Source organism: Taudactylus pleione, unplaced genomic scaffold (assembly GCF_031769625.1).
Source record: "Taudactylus pleione unplaced genomic scaffold, aTauple2 ptg000360l, whole genome shotgun sequence".
In the NCBI taxonomy this organism is placed as follows: domain Eukaryota; kingdom Metazoa; phylum Chordata; class Amphibia; order Anura; family Myobatrachidae; genus Taudactylus; species Taudactylus pleione.
The window spans coordinates 1,731,064-1,751,188 of NW_028284761.1; positions in this window are offsets into that span (position 1 = coordinate 1,731,064).

Sequence of the window (20,125 nt, forward strand, 5' to 3'; positions counted from 1 at the left end):
TACCTCACCGCACGACACTGAGCCAAAGGACGGTTCGAGCGGAACTGCAGCAGCGATTCTGGCTGCAAGATGCCATTCCTGGCACCTTGCCAGAAAGATGCAGGTGCGGTAGCGCAGTGACGGTGCCACCCACAGGGTTCTGTGCTCTGCGGGCCCCTAGTTACGGCCCTGGTACTCACCAAATGTGGTCCATTTTCTCTTTGCTGAACTCTGGGCCTGAATCACTATGGATCGCAATTCTGCTTATACACACGGAACGCACAATAGTGGCTGACCAGACCTCACTCAGAAATTACTAAACTTCCTGTGTTTTTCTAAAGCTCAAGCTGCGTCTTCCATCGCAGTGTCTTATTTATGCACGCAGTTGTACCGGCGCTCGAACGCACTGGAACGCCTGCGTTTCCCTGATCAACCCCCCCTATCACACCCTCGAATGGTCACTTCCTGTCAATCAGTGTATAATGACGCTGCGTGCTCACTGCGATCTCAGTGAAGGGTTGGCGCACGTACACTGCAACGCGGATGCATGCTCTGTACGCAACATTTGGCCGATTGCGTGCGTATAAGCAACTGTGTTCCTTGCTAAATCAGGCCCTCTGTCTTCCTCTGTACCTCCATTGGCTGTCGTGTGTTTGGGAGTGAGTGGCTATGAGGGGATGGATTACACTGGGATTGGGATTGACATGCCGGCAGCCGCCCGAAGGTAGTAAATCCCAACAGCAGCACATAAGTAACCTAACCCTCCCCTCTCCCCCCCTAACTCTCCCTTAGGGGTGTCTAACCCTAACCTCCCCCACTAGTACCTAACCCTAACTTTCTCCCAGGGGTGCCTAAACCTAACCCCCCCATCCCCGCACCCTAAACCTAACCCTTTCAGAGGGGGAGGGTACCTAACCCTATCAGTATCTCCACGCCTATCATGAATCCCTAGCCGGCATTCTGACATGGGGATTGTGACGTCACATAACTACATACCATTACACTGCTACCCAGTCTACTGTAATGTTAAAATTGGCTCTTATGCAGTGTACTGTATGTACGATCTAATGTCCTGTTCTTGTCGAATGTATTGTATATATACTCTGTATGGCACTGTGTAAATGATGATGACTTTGATGATATTAATAATAATACCTTTTGACTACAAATTCATACATTTCATTTAAAACTGGCAGCATTTAACCATAAAGACAAAACAAAACAAAAAACAGCTGCGTTGCATGACAGCACGTTTGTGCTTTTGTTAATAAACCTTATTGAGCATGAATACCAGAAATTTACAACTATATTTACAGACAGATATTCAAATTATTAAGGTTTAATTTCTGCTCATGATTAAAATTAAATTGAATGTTCTAAATTTATGCCGAGAAGCACGCAAAAGGGATAACAGGAAGCATAAAAGATAGATAGTAAACAGCAAATAGGAAAAGAAAATTGAGTAAAAAGTATAATAAAGTGGCTCACATAGATAATTATGTTACAATCAGTGAAGAGCTCATTAAGCTAGTTTTAATTTGGTTTATTATGTTATGGCTTATTGACTCTTCAATTAAGTTGTGTTTTTTTATGTGTTCTCATATTCAGATTTCATTATTGCGTAGTATTCTGTAAAAATGTTATGAAGCGCATACCTTAGGATAAATACTAAAACTGTTATCAGAGGACCTGATTCATTACGGATCGCTATTGCAATTGCGCACGCAGACGGCCTAATATTGCATACTGCGCATGTGTATGCATTGTTGTGTTGTGTGAAGGTACCACTGCGATCTCAGAGACCACGCAGACCCATCGCAGAGAGATTGACAGGAAGTGAGCGTTTGGGAGTGTTGACAGTGGGGTGACGCAGTCGTGCCAGTCCGTTTGAACGCCGCTGCATGGGCGTGCATAAATTAGCCACTGCAACGGTATGCACAGCTTGTGTACTCACTGCGTGCGACGAGGTTAGCAATTTCCGACTGGGGTCCGACCTGCTGTAATTGTGCGTGAGGGACCGATGTTACTCGCTGTTCTCGATATACGCAGGATCGCAAGGTATTACGGATGTGCAAAAACGGTAGTGGGTGTCTCTGTGCTGGATTTCGGTGTCTCTATAATAGCATTGCGATTGCAGTCATTTACTAGTAAATCCCTGTGATATTGCCCGAACTTGCAATGCGAATTCAGTCGATAATATCACACTACAATCTGCATTCAATATGCGGAAGGTAGTAAATAGAGCCCTATGTGAGATAGCCCAGAATTAGACAGTCGGGATGCCAACGGTTTGCATTTAGACTGCCGGTATCCCGACTGCATACCGGTGGAAAGTTATTGATGTTTGCAGTTCAGGAATTTTTTGTACTGTCTGCCCATAAGTTGAAATTGTATTTTGATAGAACTGTGTGCTACAAAGAAAATAATACTATGTTGAATTTGTGATGTGTATCCATACTTTCAGTTTAGTACTCTGCAAAAAAGAAGTTCAGTCTTCTAAATTGCCCTATTAGCAGGACCATCATATCTTCATGGTTCTGGAACCATGAGACTGGCTCCTTTAGGGTGAGATGTATCAAATCTTGGAGAGAGATAAAGTGGGTAGTGTGCTAGATAAGCTAACTGGTTGCTGTAGACTATTTCTCCACTTTATCTCTCTCCAAGGCTTGGAACATCTCCCCCTTAGAATTTTATACTTTATGGCAGATCCATATTTGCCCTATCTAGCAGTAATACTCCCTCCTATCACCTGAGTTCTCAATCTCATGATCTGATATTGCAGATTTACACAGAACAAGAAGTGAGGGGCATTTACCAAAGAGAAAATTGTGAGAGATAAAGTACCAACCAATCAGCTTCTAACTTACATTTTACAGATTGTGTTTGAAAAATTACAGTTATCAACTGATCGGTTATAATATAATAAATTATCTCTCACAATTGAATCTCTCTATCCGAGCTTTGATAAATCCCCCCCCCCCCCCCCCCGAGGGCTAATTTAACCTGGACTTTCTATGGCATTATTCACATTTGGCTGCTTTTCGTAGATTACCACTTGCTCCCCCTGACATTGGGGCTGCATTTTTACCAGTGGCGCCAAGAGGGTGGGGGGGACAGCTACTGTGCCCCCTGTTCAGGGAAAGTGATAACCTATTGAGCCATGTGTAGTCCTTGTTAAACACTCATTTTATTTGGAGCAAACTTACGCTTATAAACATCAATCTCCTGGAAGCCAGTGATGTTGGCTTCTTTTGTTGTCCTCCCTTCCTCTTACCCATATCAATTCGCACTGTCTCACCATCCCCCACATTATATAGATGTTTTCGGACATGCTCTATTGTATAGTGGTCAAACAAAGACAGTATTATTGAATGAACCTTAGCCAATGTTGGCTATTATAGTGGAATTTAATGGAAAGGTTGCAAGCAAACACCATTCGTGCTGTTAGTGCCTCAACTGTGGGGAGTTCTCCAATTAAAGAGCCACAAGAAAGAATGTCCCTATGGATGCTTCTGCAACTCTGACTTATCCTGAATCTGGCATTGATCATTGGTTTTGCAAATATATTAAGCAAATATGCACTGCCCCAGCTAACAAAACAAAGTGGGTCTGACGCTTTCAGTTCCTTACACTACAAAAGATTGAATGGGGAAGGGAAGGAGCATGCAAATGTACACCAAATATACTAAGGGCAAGTCCACGCAATTGCAAACTGAGGCAGATTCGCAAAGAGACACATCTACGTGTGACAGTAGTCATATCTCTTGCTGAAGTCTAAGGGCTGGTGCCTGTGGACTGTACTCTACTGTTAAGCGCACTTCAGCACTCGGGCATGGGTTTGGTATAAAAGATCTACAGTAAAAAGATAGACAATGTCTAGATAGACCCCAAATGGTAGACAGTCAATAGGACGACAGGGACAAAAGGTTGACAGGGACAAAAGATCAACACACAAAAGGTCGACATACAACATGGATTAAGATACACAGGTTCAAAAAGCCGAGATGGTCAAAGGGTCAACACAAAAATGGTCAACATATTTTTGTTTTCTAACCCTAATCTTCACCCTAACCCTCCCCTTGTTGCCTAACCCTAACAGTCGGGGTAAGTGCCTAACCCTAACTGTCCCTTCTAGTGCCTAATCCTAACCCTCCGGTTAGTGCCTAACCCAATCCGTCCTTCCTAGTGCCTAACACTAACCATTGGGGAAAGTGCCTATCCCTAACCCTCGTTCCTAGAGCCTAACCCTAACCCTAAAAACCAAACTAAACAAAGGGTCAACAATGTTTATGTCGACCATTTCAATGTCAACCTCTTTAGTGTAGATCTATTGACTAGAACCCCTCGGGCATAGGAGGAACATATGTATTTCTCTGATTTTCTTCCAACTTATCAAGAAGATCCCAGCTTGTGGCAAATTCTGCTCCAACTCTAGTTATCTACAGTAGATGTTACTTTTGAGTTTCGCTTTCCATATTTATGAATGACATTTCCAAAGCCTGTAAATCAGATTTTTCGCTTATACTGTCTTGTGTGCCCACATTAACATTTACTGAAATTTTATTTCTCTCAGCTGGGACATTGGATAACTGTAAACTAAACAGTTTTGAACTCTAATATAACAGCATCCATGTTATTTGAAATAAAGGGTAAACTTTATCTACTAATTGACAAACATTCAACATAATTATTATACTCAATTTACTAAGTAATAAACAAGTCAAGTGCATTACACTTACTTTATGGATTACAGCAAACTCCAACACTTATCTGACATCAGTACGCAAATAAAAATGAATCCGTACAGTATATGGCTTGTCCTTACCTTTCATTTGGTCACCATGTTGATACTCTTACATCCCAAATTAATTCTAATTTTGTCTTGCTCTATGGAAACAAATCCTTCTTAACTCTTGTGACCATACAGTGCATTCAACAACATGTGCTAACACCAATTAAAGACTTGTAGTTCATTTAATATCCCCTCAAAATCACCCCAGCAAGTCTGATGCACTTTACATCTCAATGTGCCACTTAGTAATACACTGTAGCTACAAAAACACCAATGTTATCAGGCTAAGGGGCATATGTATCAAAGCTTGATGTGAGATTAAATTGTGAGATATATATCACCAACCAATCAGCTTATAACTTACATTTTGCAGGCTGTGTTTAAGAAATTATAGTTTGGAGCTGATTGGTCACAATTTTATCTCACATCAAGCTTTGATACATATGCCCCCTAGTCTGCTTGTTCCTGGAGTTGACATGCAGAGCTCAGTTTACCTCACATTGCCTATTTGCCATTCATATACTTTCTGACCAAATTACCAATTTACCAAAATCAATTTCTGACCCCTGCAACAAGCAGCACTTTTCACCCAAGATCTAATTCCAGAATCCTGAGAATGGTTTCTACATTTTATAAAAAAAACTGCATTCTCTCTACTGGATCACCATTCATGAAGCTAATTACTTATAGTTGGGACAAAAATTAATGTAGCTAACTGAGGGAAAGGGAAGGGGGAAATGTAATTCGAGCACAGGATCTAATTTAATTTACAGATAGGTAGTATCCGACAAGCATATGAATGGTTTTTTTTTACAAAATTATCATCCACAGTAAGTATGATAATATCTCAGTATGGGTAATAGAAAATAACATTAGTGGAGGTGCTCCCCTTGAGAGTATGAATGTAAGTGTAAACAAAAGAGTTCTCTTTTCTCTTTTTGTTTACACAAAAATTAATATCACAGAAATCCAAGACATGCAAAATTGCAGACTACAAAAGACTTGTAAACTCTTCAAAGAGCCAAGACCCTGTGATCTGATAATGGTGGAAAATACCTAAACACAGAGGTGAACTCTTTGAAAATATGGAATAGAGAATCAGTTAACCATTGCCTATACTTCAAAGCAAAATGGTGTAAGTGAACGAGCAGGAGAGCACAAGATGTATGCTGAAGGATGCAGGACAAAGAGTTTTGGGTTTCAAGCTGTGTCCACAGCAGTTTATGTCAAAAATTGTTCTGCTACAGTTGCCCTAAAGGACATAACACCCGATCAAAGAGAAAACCAAATGTAAGACATCTCAGAACTTTTGAAAGTACTGCTTACATACACATACCAAAGGAAAGAAGACTCAATCTGGAGTAAAAGTAAGTAAAGTATATCATGCTTGGCTATTGCCATGAAAGCAAAGGCTACAGATTATGGAATCCAAGTACCAAAAAGCTTGTCAAATCCAGAGATGTTATATTCAAGGAAACAACACAAATTGTAAAATAGCTGAAAGTTGTCATGGAGAATAAGTATATGTCACTGGACATGCCAGCAGCTGGAGATGTAGCTGAACCAGAAGCTACCAGCATGGAAGTTCAACCATAGATTAAATAGCAGCAGATCACCTAAGAGGTATGATGAAGAATATGCAATTATTGCATTCAGTGAGCCTCAGAATATCCTGAAGCCAAAGTCAAGATCTGATTATTGTGAGTGGAAATCCAAGATAGGCAAAGAGACTTTGCAAGATTTAACAGTCACAAGTGTGTAAGATATCAAGAATTATGACAGGGACAGCAGTCATGAGTTTGTGATTCAAGAGACTATTGTTATGATCCATGCTGTCAGTGAGGGGACTCTTGCTAATACAGTGTATCTACCAAGAAGGCCAAGCAAAAGTCACTTGATATGTTGATGCCTTTATATGTGTTTATATGTATTTAACCCAGTTTCCTTTTCAGGTTGCAAAAGAAAAGCTGAAATTTAATGTTTGTGTAACATGGGGAAGATTGTAGTGAGGGAGGGGGGTATTAATAAGGGAGTACCCTACTGTGCAGACTCCATTTTGTTCCATCAGGGAGGCTTCATTTCCTGTTCCAAAATGGCTACAGAGGTTACTACCATGCATTTACAGGGTAATTTTGACTTTACTATGAGAGAGTGACACAGTGGGAGACGGCCATCTCCTACTTAGCTCTGAGAAACCCGGTGTTATCCTGCATGAACCACTGTTCCAACATGCTGCACTGCACCACAAGCTATACACAGTCACCAGCTGGTAAGCTGTATCTCATATGCTGTGCTCAAGTTCTGCTCCAGGGTTTCACAGGGAGTATGGCTATACATCACGTATCTTTCAATAAACCATCATACTGGTTAAGCAACTGGGCACGAAAAAAGGGTGAAAAAAGAAAGAAATAGAGGAAGAAAAAAGAGGGAAACAAGGATAAGCAACTGGACTGTCTGTATTGATAAGACGTTCCGCTGGTATGTACATACTGTAACACTGCCATACCACTCCAGCTGTACACCCATTTCCAACATTAGAGAGGACAGATGGATGTGTTACCCAAAGCAACCTATCAGATTTTAGGTTTCATTTTATAGACACAACCAGATAAATGATAGCCAGTACCTGATTTGTTGCTATGGGCAACTTCTCTTGTCCTCTTTAGAAGGTTGGATAAATCTCCCGCTTAGTCATTATTAATGCCCAAGGGGGCCCATGTTCAGCAGGCCCCTCCTCTGAGTAGCATCCCTCCCCCCCAAGCCCCACATCTTACCTTGCACCGTGAAGCTGGTCCCTCCTCCGTGGCACCATCTTCTCAGTGATATTCGGGAAGATGGCCATAAAGGCCCTGGAACAGTGCCAGAGTCTCTGATGTCACCAAGCTGCACCATCTTCCCGAGTATCACTTGAAGATGGTGTCGGCTGAGTAGGGACCCACTTGTCAGCAAAAGGTAGGTATACTATGGAGGCAAGGTGTGCACCCATTATAAACACGCATATGCCTATTGTACAGTATGTCTTTTCATGACGTTGCTTGTCAGTCATCACATAATATGAGGTCTCTGATATTGTATAAATGAAACAAATACTGGATATGCCATAATTCAATAGTTCCCAAACATACAAAACAACCAAGTTACTCTCTTATTTAGCTTATGTCTACTGCTCGGGGATAATATTGCTATTAGAATAATTGATGTGGGGTATGATTTTCCTGAAATACAAAAACACCTGAACTTAGGGGTTCCGAGCCGAATCGAGTAGCAGTTAGGAATCACTTTGGGGTCCTGAGATTAACCGAATCCTGGCTCAGTTCAGAACTCGGATATAAAGACTGAACTTGGGTTTTGGATTGCATGTAAACAGGTCCAAATGACATAATTTTAGCTATTTTTATAACTTTTTTAAATTGATTTCTATCGATTTGTAAGGAATCCAAAACTGAACCAAAACATAATCCGAACCAAAACACTTAAAAGTGGTTTTGCCAAAACCAAACCAAAACTCAATGATGAATTAGAACCAAGATAAAAGCTCGGGGTCTGCATACGGAATCGGTATGTAATACCAATGGACCTAAGCCCGGAGGATTAAATGCCGACACCAGAAGGCCGGCAGATGAAGATGCCAACAGGGTAAGCAAGTGCCCCAACCCTCCCCTCTCCCCCCCCAACCCTAACCCTCCCTTAGTGGTGTCTTACCCTAACCTCCCCCCCTAGTGCCTAACCTTAACCACTCCCCAGGTGTGCCTAAACCTAAGCCCCCCTCCCTGCACCAGGGTTGCCTAACCCTAACTTCCCACCGGTGGTGCCTAACCCTAACCCCCCCTTTCCCTAGTCTACCCCTAACCCTCCCAGGGGGATGCCTAACCCTACAGTATGTCCCCCTGGGAGTCCCTAAACCAAACCCCCCTCCCCCGCTGCTAAAAGCTCCCAATGCCTGGCTTACCTACGTTCAGTATGCCGGGCAGGATTTCGGTGTAGGGCTAATGACAGCCGTCGGTATTTAGACGCCTATCTTTAGTACCATGCCGGACTTTCACTGTCGGGATTTCAGCGGACCGCCGGCATCCTGACTACGTTTCCTGAGCACATCTCTAATTAGCATTATTTCAGAACTTTTTGTTTTTACTATTGCTGTCCTGCTTCAACAGTTGGCAGTGTAACATGACAGGTTAGGTAGTGGCGCTGCTTAGGTTAAACTCATAAAGGCTGATAAACAGGAGCAATGAGTGATGGCAAATAATAGTTTGTTATTATTAGAGATGTGCGCGGACCCCCGTTTTTTGGCTTTGTATATGGATTCATCTTCGTTTTAAGGGTTTTGCAAAATCACCCTTAAGTGTTTTGGTTTTGGATTCGGATAAAAATCAATAAAAATAGCTAAAATGTTTAAATCCGAGTTCCGAACCGGGACGCAGTTCAGACTGGGACACAAAAGTGAATGCAAACTTTGACCTGGTTCTGCTCGGAACCCCTAAATTCAGGTGTGTTCATATTTCAGAAATCTGGACCCGCACATCTCTAGTTATTACATATTTTTCAATGGCTTTAGACACCTACAGTTTATAGACACTTAGGTTACCATTATTAAATACATTTAAAATAATAAAAATAAATCTAAAATGAAAGCTATCGTTTATAAAGTGCCTTAAATTGGGATGTAGTTAATATGCTGGCGGACGGGATGCTGTCCGTCGAAATACAGACGATGGAATCCCGCCGCCCGCCAAAATGCCGGTGCAGCTATCCGAAAGGAGATCAGGATACCGGTGTCAGCATTTGAATGCCGGAATCCTGAACGTTAGCACCCGGGTAAGTATGATTACAGCTTCCCAGGGGATGGGGTGGGGGGAGGGTTAGGCACCCCTGGGGGAAATTAGGGTTAGGCATCCCCCTGTGAGGGTTAGTGTTAGGATAGGCAGGGGGGTTTAGGGTTAGGCACTGCTGGGTGGAGGATAGGGTTAGACACCCCCCAGAGAGGGTTAGGTTTAGGGTGTGGGAAGGGGGAGGTTAGGGTTAGGCACCACTGGGGGAAGGAGAGAGTTAGACACACACCCCCCCCGGAGAGGGTTAGGTTTAGGGTGTGGGAAGGGGGAGGTTGGGTTAGGCACCACCAGGTAAGATTAGAGTTAGGCTACACCAAGGGAGGGTTAGGGCTAGGGGGGAGAGGGGAAGGGGTTAGGGTACTTACTGCTCCTGTCGAGATCTTCACTGATCATGCTTCTGGTGTCGGGACATGGACCAGGGGCTATTCAGCCATCTGCATTTCCTACCCAACCCCTTAAATTATGTTCATTGATTCTCCAGCTACTGTAACTCCAAAGTGTCCCTATCCATAATATTCAAACTATGCTACATTGTACTGCACGACAATAAAATGAGGGGTTCTAGATAGACCTGAACTGACATTTACACCCAGGCATCATCCAGAGAGCTTAGACCTGCGAATGCTTCTGAAAGTGAAGAGAATTACTATATGAGCATTAAATGAAGTTATAAAACAACTTCCAGGAATAGACCATCACTGCAAGCCCCTCATTTCATATTTATGTGTTATAAGGCATGCTGTGCAGAGTTGTAAGTTCAAAGGCGTACTGCTTTTTATATCCTAGGTTTTACGTCGATTTTTTTTTTTTGTAGCCTGGAAGGGTTTTGAAGCAGACATAACAGGCGGCATTAATTTGTGACTTACTTTGACAGTCTGACAGTTAACGGCCTTAAAGTAGCTGAATTATATGACTTTCAACATATGTACTGTATTCAGTCTTTTTATAGCTCTTTTCTCTCTCTCCCCCCCACCCAAATTACAATTGCAAAGTGAGCGAGTGAAACAACTTTAGGTTTTAGTCCACATGAATCTAGTTAGCATTTAAGCTTATTTGCATAACAACAAGGAGTAGCAGTACATCAAACTTGCTTGAAAAGTCGGTTCATTACTTATCTAGAAAAATAATGCTATCAAGAGGGAGCCATTTATAACTAATAAATCAAACCCTGGGAGTCGTAACCCTAATGCATTTTATTCTTATTTCATTATAAAGCGATGTCCGTTTGTACGTAATTATCAGCTGTGCTGCTCTGAACTACTTGCTACAAAAGAAATATAAATACTTTTCGTGCAACCTAATTTGCTGTAGGTATGTTTATTAATAATAATACCAAATAAAGGCATAGAAATTGCAGAAAATTACATTATACTGTTTTTTAGGGGATTAGAAAATATGTATTGCTAAACGAAAAAATACAATTATTTTTTGCATTAATGTACAGTATATAAAATCTATAAGAGGAACTGTTATATTATCTGATGGTAACTGTACAGTTAGATACCTTTTGCAACTAGGTCTTACTGTATGTAAAAATAGCAAGTACAGTAAAGTATTCACACATCCAGGCACTTTCTAAAACTAACTCCCTTCCCTATTTTACTGCAATATTGGCGGCTATATCTATTTATTTATTACTAGTTATTTATATACTGCACATATATTCAGCAGCGCTTCCCAGAGAATATTTAGTCATATACATCAGTAGCTGCCCCAGAGGAGCTTACAATCTATGGGCCTGATTTCGAGACAGATGCAATAAAGATTTTTACTAATGCGCGAATGCTGTACTGTGCATACGCAGCAATTGCATTGCGATTAAGGGTCATATTCAATTAGAGGCGAAAAGTCCGAGCTCAGACTTTTCGCCGTCATCGGAGGTTTCTGCAGGGATAAAGTACCGGGCGCGTGCCCGCTTATCCACGTATTCAATTTGGATCCGGCGAAAACGGGACCCGACGGAAAGGTAAGTATGGGAAGTCCTGTCAATTTTCGGGAAATCATCCTGGCACCCCCCTAAAGATGGTCTGACATGGGGGATCACTATGGGTACCCCCGATTTTGCCTGCTGAAGGTAATTGGGGTTTTTAAATAAATGCGTCTGTGAAGAAGGGGTGAAGAATAGCATTTATCTTTTTTTTTTTTTTTTAAATAACTATGCCCAAATTTGGGGTACATGAAAATGGGTGCATGTATATTTTTAAGTCCCTAAAGTCATTTGCACCTGCCGCATTCTAGAAAACACCTGCCGCATACATGGGAACCCCCCCATGAATCAATTTCACTAGTATAAAACTTTGTTCCCTAATATTAATTTTTTCAACCCCAAAATGAAAGTCAATTTTTTGCGGTGTCCTGAGGACTTTTATTTTAAAAAAATTTGACACAGAATACTATTAAGGGACACATTTTTTTGTTTCCGATGTTTGCGCTGTTGCATGTCATCGTACGGATATGACAAGGCAGCAGTGGCCGTCCCTATGCTCGGATGTGTTTTGGAAAACATTAGCATATTTTAGCAGCTGCGATCCGTGAGTGTATGCCGTTGCATCTGCATTACCATCGGCCTCTGAATGAGGCCCTATGTTCCTTATCACACAGATCCAAACTAGGGTTAAGTTTGTCAGAAGCCAATTATCACGTCAGTATGTTTTTGGATTGTTGGCTGAAATCAATGCACCCAGAGGAAATGCACAGAAACTTTAGTACATACCAAATCCACTCCATATCTGATGTATACCATACTAGAATTATATAGCTCTGGCCACTCCTGGACATAGGGCCTGATTCAGAGCCGGATGCCAAGTTGCACTCGCTCGCTCGCTCTGAGCGATGGTCGCCCGTCTGCGCATGCGTGTGCGCAAACTAGTACGAGAATCGGATTTTGCTTGCTCGCCCTGACAAGACTGCCCAGGGGAATGAGTGACAGATAGCGCTGTTTGTGGGTGGTAACAGGGGAAGGTGCTTGTGAACGGGGGAGTGGTGCTGCAAACGCAGACGTGTCTAACTGTCAGAACGGAGCTTAATGGGTGTGCATAATTAGCAAAGTAGCGTCTTTGAACACGTCACTTGGTTGTTTTTTACCCTGAACTGCTTGCTGGAGGGTAAGGTGCGTTGCGCTGCGAGCAGCTCCGATGGCTCTCGATGTTACCGATTAATCCTTCAAAAACCGGAGATGATGTGCGTTGCGAGTGGCAAGGGGGTGTCTTTATACACTAGCGAGCGCTTATTGCCGGGGCTCGCTAAGACCTAAGGACGTCCTTATGAGACGCAGTGCGAGCGCTTAATTTAAATATCTGGCCCCTTTTTGCCAGCGAGCGGACGCAATTTGCGAGCGGGTCTGAATCAGGCCCATAATTCTCTCTATCTTATTAACCACTTAACTGCCACTGTCAGATGGGATGAGACCTCAACCAGCTGGGCTGTTGCTAGCAGAGTAGCACGGGTCCTGGCGGCTCACTCACGCCAGGCAAGTCCCGCTGCATGGTGTATTGAGGCTGAGGACACATCTCTAGCTCCGGGCACTTTACCCCCGGAGAACAGGCTGCGTGGCACAGCCTGCACCTAATTAAATCTGCCCTTTTGTCTTATGATTATCGGCTAACATAACATTTAATAAGTTCATCCTCTTAATCTAAGGATCACTAAATAATAATTAGTGATGAGCGGTTTGATTTGCTGAGAACCAAGCACACCAGAACTTTGGAGGTTCCGAGTCAAACTAATGGGCAGATGTAGTAATCTCTGAAAAGTGATAAACTGGAGAGTGATAAAGCATCAGCCAATCAGCTCCCAACTGTCAACTTTCAAACACAGCCTGTAACATGACAGTTGGGAGCTGAGTGGGTGGCCGTTTATCACTTTCCAGTTTATCACTTTTCAGAGCTTAGTACATGTCCCCATCTCAGCTTGGATCACTTTTGGAGTTCCGAGTAAAACCGAGACCCGGCTCGGGTCTACCCGTAAATTCGGATATAAAAAACAAAAAACTGGGTTTTGGATTGCATGTAAACAGGTCCAAATTACAGGATGTGAGCTGTTTTTATAAGTGTTAAAGAAAACGAAATCTGAACCAAAACACTTTTGAGGGTGGTTTTGCCAAAACCAAAACATGGGGGTCCGTGAACATCTCTAATAATTATCATTGCCGTAAGAGAAATAGACAGAAGTGACTATTGAAAAACATGCACCTGCGATTGCTCATAGACTGAAATGTTGGATGATATTCAGATTTGCTATAATTGCAGAGAGAAAAAATGTGACTGACATTTAATTATTTAACTGTTGTCAAAAGTAATAATATGTGATTAGGAGGTGTTCTGGCTTTGATGGAGCTTTAATTATCTATTATGGTTACATATTTTCAGTTATGATGAAAGCCACTAGACACTGATGGGAAAAGGTGTGCCTTCAGTTCTTAATTTGCATTGCGCATTCGACAGTGTTTGCTGCTTACTCTTTAAGCTATTTTAATTAATTGAACACCCTTTGCTACATTAATGTATACAAGCATAAACAGGCGTTATAATCTTGTAGCTATTAGTTTCAATAGTAGTTTGTGTAGTGTAGGTGGCATTTGGTTACTGTTTCAGGCAAATATTTACATGAATATCCTTATTACTTCTTAAAGGTTCTAACCTACCATGTTTATTGATATGTGATATACTTTAATTAGCACACTCATCAACTATTATTTAAATGGATTTTAGATAATAATCTTACATTTTTGTAGGAAGAATCATTACAAGGATCACTACAATATCACAGTCTAATAAACATTGTATCATTTATTAACACTATTATTTATAAACATTTGTTTATATAGTATTAGTATATATTGTTCTGCTGTTCTGACCAGCATTCATTTGTCTTTATCAAACAGATCTATAAGCTATTGTTGTTCTGATGGATTGTGTATTTCCTAAAACGGAGCTGAAGGATTTTTATCTAAGATACTGTGAATATACATATTCATGTTTCTGAGTCACTTGAAGATAGAGTTAGATCACTTTCAGATTTGCTAATGTCTCTGTGTACTATCGATAATATTTATGCAATACTCCAGCGCTCCCCCTGTTTAAACAGGTTCACTGATACACCCACTCTATAGTGCAAAAGTGCAATTTCTGGCACCAATATATTAGAGCAATAATCACCGTTCACAATGTCCTTGTAATAAAAGACAACCCCCATATGAATGATCCTTCTATATGATGACCTCACAGTACATTCACATAGATGATTAAAATGGAATTCCATTATCTTATTTCCTGAATTATATGTATCCTCCTCCCATGTGCAAATTGTTGAAGACACAAATATACAAACAGACCATAGTACAGAGACCTTTGGGCTAATTGGAACATTTTTAATAATATAATGCACTCACAAATGTAGACGTGTATATAAACATGGAGTACTTTCTCAATGGCAAAAAAGGAACATGCAGTTCATCGTTCAGTATCCCTGAAACAATATATAAGTATCTTCTTCCCATGTATATAAACATGGGTAGGAAGGACACAAAAGTACAAACAAACTGTGGTGCAGAGACCTATGGATAACAAAAATCCACAAAAAACCCAGAAACTCCCCTGGAAGACTCATAATATATGGGTGCAATAGCTTAACATGTAATTTGTCAGCCCTCATAGATTTTTGTTTTCAACCACTAGTGCAGGGAAAGAAAGCTTATTTAAAGGATTCAGGGGATGTTTTGAGAAAATTATCTGTTCTAAATTGGGAAGATGACCTCTATTTGTGTAGTGATGATGTCAGCACACTTTATACAATTAAAGAAATTGAAGAGGGCCACATGGCTGTATCCTATTTTTTTGAAAAATGTAATATAAGCAAAGCACTTAAGGATGTTTATTTTGGAAGGTATTCGATTTACACTCCAGAATAACTACTGTATATACTCGAGTATAAGCCGAGTTTTTCAGCACATTTTTTGTGCTGAAAAAGCCCCTCCTTGGCTTATACTCGAGTGATGCTCCAGGACCAGCAGGCCGCGGTGAAGACTGTGTCTCTGTGACCGCGTGTGCAGCGCTGACCGGACAGAGTTCGGTCAGCACTACACAGTGCCAAACACACAGCCGCCGGGAGCTGTGTGTTTGTTGTAATCAGCAGCCGATGACAGTCTGTCAGACTCTCATCGGCTGCTGCTGCTCCCACTGCGGGAGCCATCTTCCGGCTCCCACAGTGGGTAATGGGAGAGACGTCATGATGTCATGACCTCTCCCATAATGCAAAGCGGCCAGAGGAGCCAGTAGCAGCATCGGGACCAGGAGCGGGGTTTCAGGTAAGTGTTTTTTTTTTATTATTATTACGTCTCTCTCTACTGGGGGGGCTACTACTGGGGGCAGTACCAGGGGGGGATTACTAATGGGGGCACTACTAGGGGGGATTACTACTGGGGGCACTATCAGGGGGGGATTACTACTGAGGGCACCACCAGGGAGGGATATTACTACTGGGGGCACTACCAGGGAGGGATATTACTACTGGGGGCACTACCAGGGAGGATTACTACTGGGGGTACTACCAGGGAGGGATATTACTACTGGGGGCACTACCAGGGGTGATTACTACTGAGGGCACTACCAGGGGGAAGAACACTACTGGGGGCACTACCAGGGGGGATTACTACTGGGGGCAGTACCAGGGGGCGATTACTACCAGTAGCTGCTGCATTTCCCACCCTAAGCTTATACTCGAGTCAATAAGTTTTCCCAGTTTTTTGTGGTAAAATTAGGTACCTCGGCTTATATTTGAGTCGATTTATACTCGAGTATATACGGTACTTCTATTTTGGTGGGTCATTTTACTTGCAAGTTGTTGGCACCACCATGGGTACCAGTGATAACATTACTAGTTCTAAATAAATTACAAACCTTACTTGTTCTGGAGAGCACTGAAATAATTCCACACAAATACAGATTTTAAAATTAATGACAATGCTATTACTTAAAGACAGATTAATCATACATATACTGTATATGACGCAATGCAGACTTACATCAAAATAAGATAGGTTATACCAACAGTAGTAGAGAATACTTCTAAAAGAAATTTGTGACACCTAGTACAGAATAACAGGTCAGCACTGAGCGAATACTTCATACATACATAATGGCACCCGCGCCCCTCTTTCTGCGGTTTCTCCTCTGTTCTCCGACTCCTCCCCCCTCACTCTCTCTCTGTTCATATTTATACCCTTTTATTGATTATACATCCAATTAATCCAATTAATATTTGTATGTACTAAGTATTCATTGGACATCTATACCTTAGACATAACATTGACATATTTCCACATTATTTTCTTTATTACCATGCCGGAATCATACAGTGTATGGTTGCCTATTTGGCCTTTATTTCTGCTTATTGCAGTTAAATGCTATCTCAGTTAGCTCATTTGTTTATACCTGCTACTGTCAGCCATTCTGTACGTGTTACACTTATACATTTTAAACCTATAATTCTTATTGCTAGAACAATTTATATAGCAGTTAAACCTATTCATATCTCCACAGTTATTCACACCTGCAGAGAAATAGAACACTAACCTCTACACACTTTTTAATACATCATTTAACATGCTTTCAGCTAAGATATGAAACAAAATGGCTGCTGCATCAGACACACACTTGCCTACATTTAGAAAGGAAAGGGAAGGCCTTATGCTCTCTAGGCCTAGGGCCATTCAACTAGTGTGGCCTTCCACAACTCACACAACTACACTGTATATATAAATTCTCAATGATTTTCTATATGCCCTAAATTGCAGTGCAGAAATGAAAGTAACATAAGCATGCATATATTTATGAGCTGCTGAATGAATATGTATGTTCACATATTTCTGTTTTATCACCAGGTTCGCCCCCCATTATGCCAATTTGTATATGGTGTACTGGGGAGACCAACATATTTGGCGTGAAGGTGGTCTAGTGGTGAGCCTGGTATCTTGGCAGTGCTTTATAGACGATATATTAATCATCTGAAGAGGAAATGAAGACTCCATGCTACAATTTTGTGGTTCACTTAATTCCAATACAATGGGAATTAATTTTACATTTGCCAAAAGTAAAACTGAGGTGGTTTTCCTTGGTCTGTGCATTTATTTCAATTATGGGATGGTTAAGACTAAAAACTATAGAAAGTCAACAGACTATAATAGCTTTATTGATAGAACAAGCCAGCACCATGTAGATTGGCTGGATGGCATCTCTTTTGGGCAATTTAATCGAATCAAAAGGAACTAGGGGTGTGCATCGGCTACTTTTCGTGTTTTGTGTTTTGGTTTTGGATCTGGATCTTTCTTCGTGTTTTAGATCTGGATTGGTATTGCCAAAACCACCCTTCCGTGTTTTGGGTTCTGGGTTTTGTGTTTTGGATCTGTATTTTTTTTTTTAAAAAGCATAAAAACAGCTAAAATCACATAATTTATGGGTTTTTCTGCTCCTATGCTATTATTAACCTCAATGACCTTCATTTCCACTCATTTCCAGTCTATTTTGAACACCTCACACCTCACAGTAGTGTTTTTATGTCCAAAAGGTTGCACCGAGGTAGCTAGATGACTATGCTAAGCGATACGAGTGGGCGGCACAAACACGTGGCCCATCTAGGAGTGGCACTGCAGTGGCAGACAGGATGGCAGTTTGTAAAACTAGGCCCCAAACTGTACATAATGCAAATGCAAAGAAAAAAAAGAGGTGCAAGATGGAATTGTCCTTGGGCCCTCCCACCCACCCTTATGTTGTATAAACAGGACATGCACACTTTAACAAAGCAATCATTTCAGCGCCAGGGTCTGCCACATGACTGTGGTTGAAATGTTTGGTTCGTTTGGGCCCCCACAAAACAAGCTGGCAATTAATCTGTCCCTGCACAAACTGGCTCTACGGAGGCAAGATGTCGTCCTCATCCTCTTCATCCACCGATTCTTCACCCTCTTCAGTGTTGTGTACATCCTCATCCTCACAGAGCATTAACTCGTCCCCACTGGAATCCACCACCACAGGTCTCTCTGTATGTTCTGGAGGCTGGTCTCCCTGGAAGAGTTGATAATTCAATTTTATGAACATCATCTTCTCCACATTTTGTGGAAGCAACCTCCTACGCCTTTCGCTGACAAGGTTCCCGGCTGCACTAAACACTCTTTCGGAGTACACACTGGAGGGGGGGGCAACTCAGGTAAAATAGAACCAGTTTGTACAGTGGCCTCCAAATTGACTCTTTTTCCTGCCAGTACAGGTACGGACTGTCTGACATGCCTACTTGGATGCTGTCACCATTGTAATCCTCCACCATTCTGTCAATGGTGACAGTATCATATGCAGTGACAGTAGACATGTCAGAAATTGTTGCCAGGTCCTTCAGTCCGGACCAGATGTCCAAACTTGGTCCTGCCTGCCCTGCATCACCGCCAGTGGGTTGCTTAGGATACCTAAGTTTTTTCCTGGCAGCCCCAGTTGCGGGAGAAAATGAAGAAGGAGCTGTTGAAGTGTCACGTTCCACTTCAGTTGACAGTGTTTTCACCAGCAGGTCTTTGCACCTCTGCAGGCTTGTGTCGGCCGGAAAGAGAGACACCACATAGGCTTTAAACCTAGGATCGAGCATGGTGGCCAAAATGTAGTGGTTTGATTTCAACAGATTGACCACCCTGGAATCCTGGCAAAGCGAATGAAGGGCTTCATCCACAAGTCCAACATGCCGAGCGGAATCGCTCCATCTTAGCTCCTCCTTCACTTTCTCCAGCTGCTTCTGCAAAAGCCTGATGAGGGGAATGATCTGACTCAAGCTGGCAGTGTCTGAACTGACTTCACGTGTGGCAAGTTCGAAGGGCTGGAGAACCTTGCACAACACGGAAATCATTCTCCACTGTGCTTGGGTCAGGTGCATACCCCCTCCTTTGCCTATGTCATAGGTGGATGTATAGGCTTCAATGGCCTTTTGCTGCTCCTCCATCCTCTGAAGCATATAGAGGGTTGAGTTCCACCGCGTCACAACCTCTTGCTTCAGGTGATGGCGGGGCAGGTTCAAGAGTGTTTGCTGGTGCTCCAGTCTTCAGCACACAGTCGTTGAATGGTGAAAGTGGCCAGAAATTTTTCAGGCCACCCAAAGCGTCTCCTGCACGCCCCTGTCGCTTTTCAGAAAATTCTGCACCACCATGTTTATTGTGTGAGCAAAACATGGGATGTGCTGGAATATTGCCAGATGTAATGCCCGCACAATATTTTTGGCATTGTCAGATATCACAAATCCCCAGGAGAGTCTGTGGGGTAAGCCACTGTGCGATGATTTCCCTCAGATTCTCTAAGAGGTTGTCGGCGGTGTGCCTCTTACTGAAATCGGTGATAAACAGCGTAGCCTGCCTTGGAATGAGCTGGCATTTCTGAGATGCTGCTACTGGTGATGCTGCTGTTGTTGCTGCGTAAGGTGATACATCTACCCAGTGGGCTGTCACAGTCATATAGTCCTTAGTCTGCCCTGTTCCACTTCTCCACATGTCCGTGGT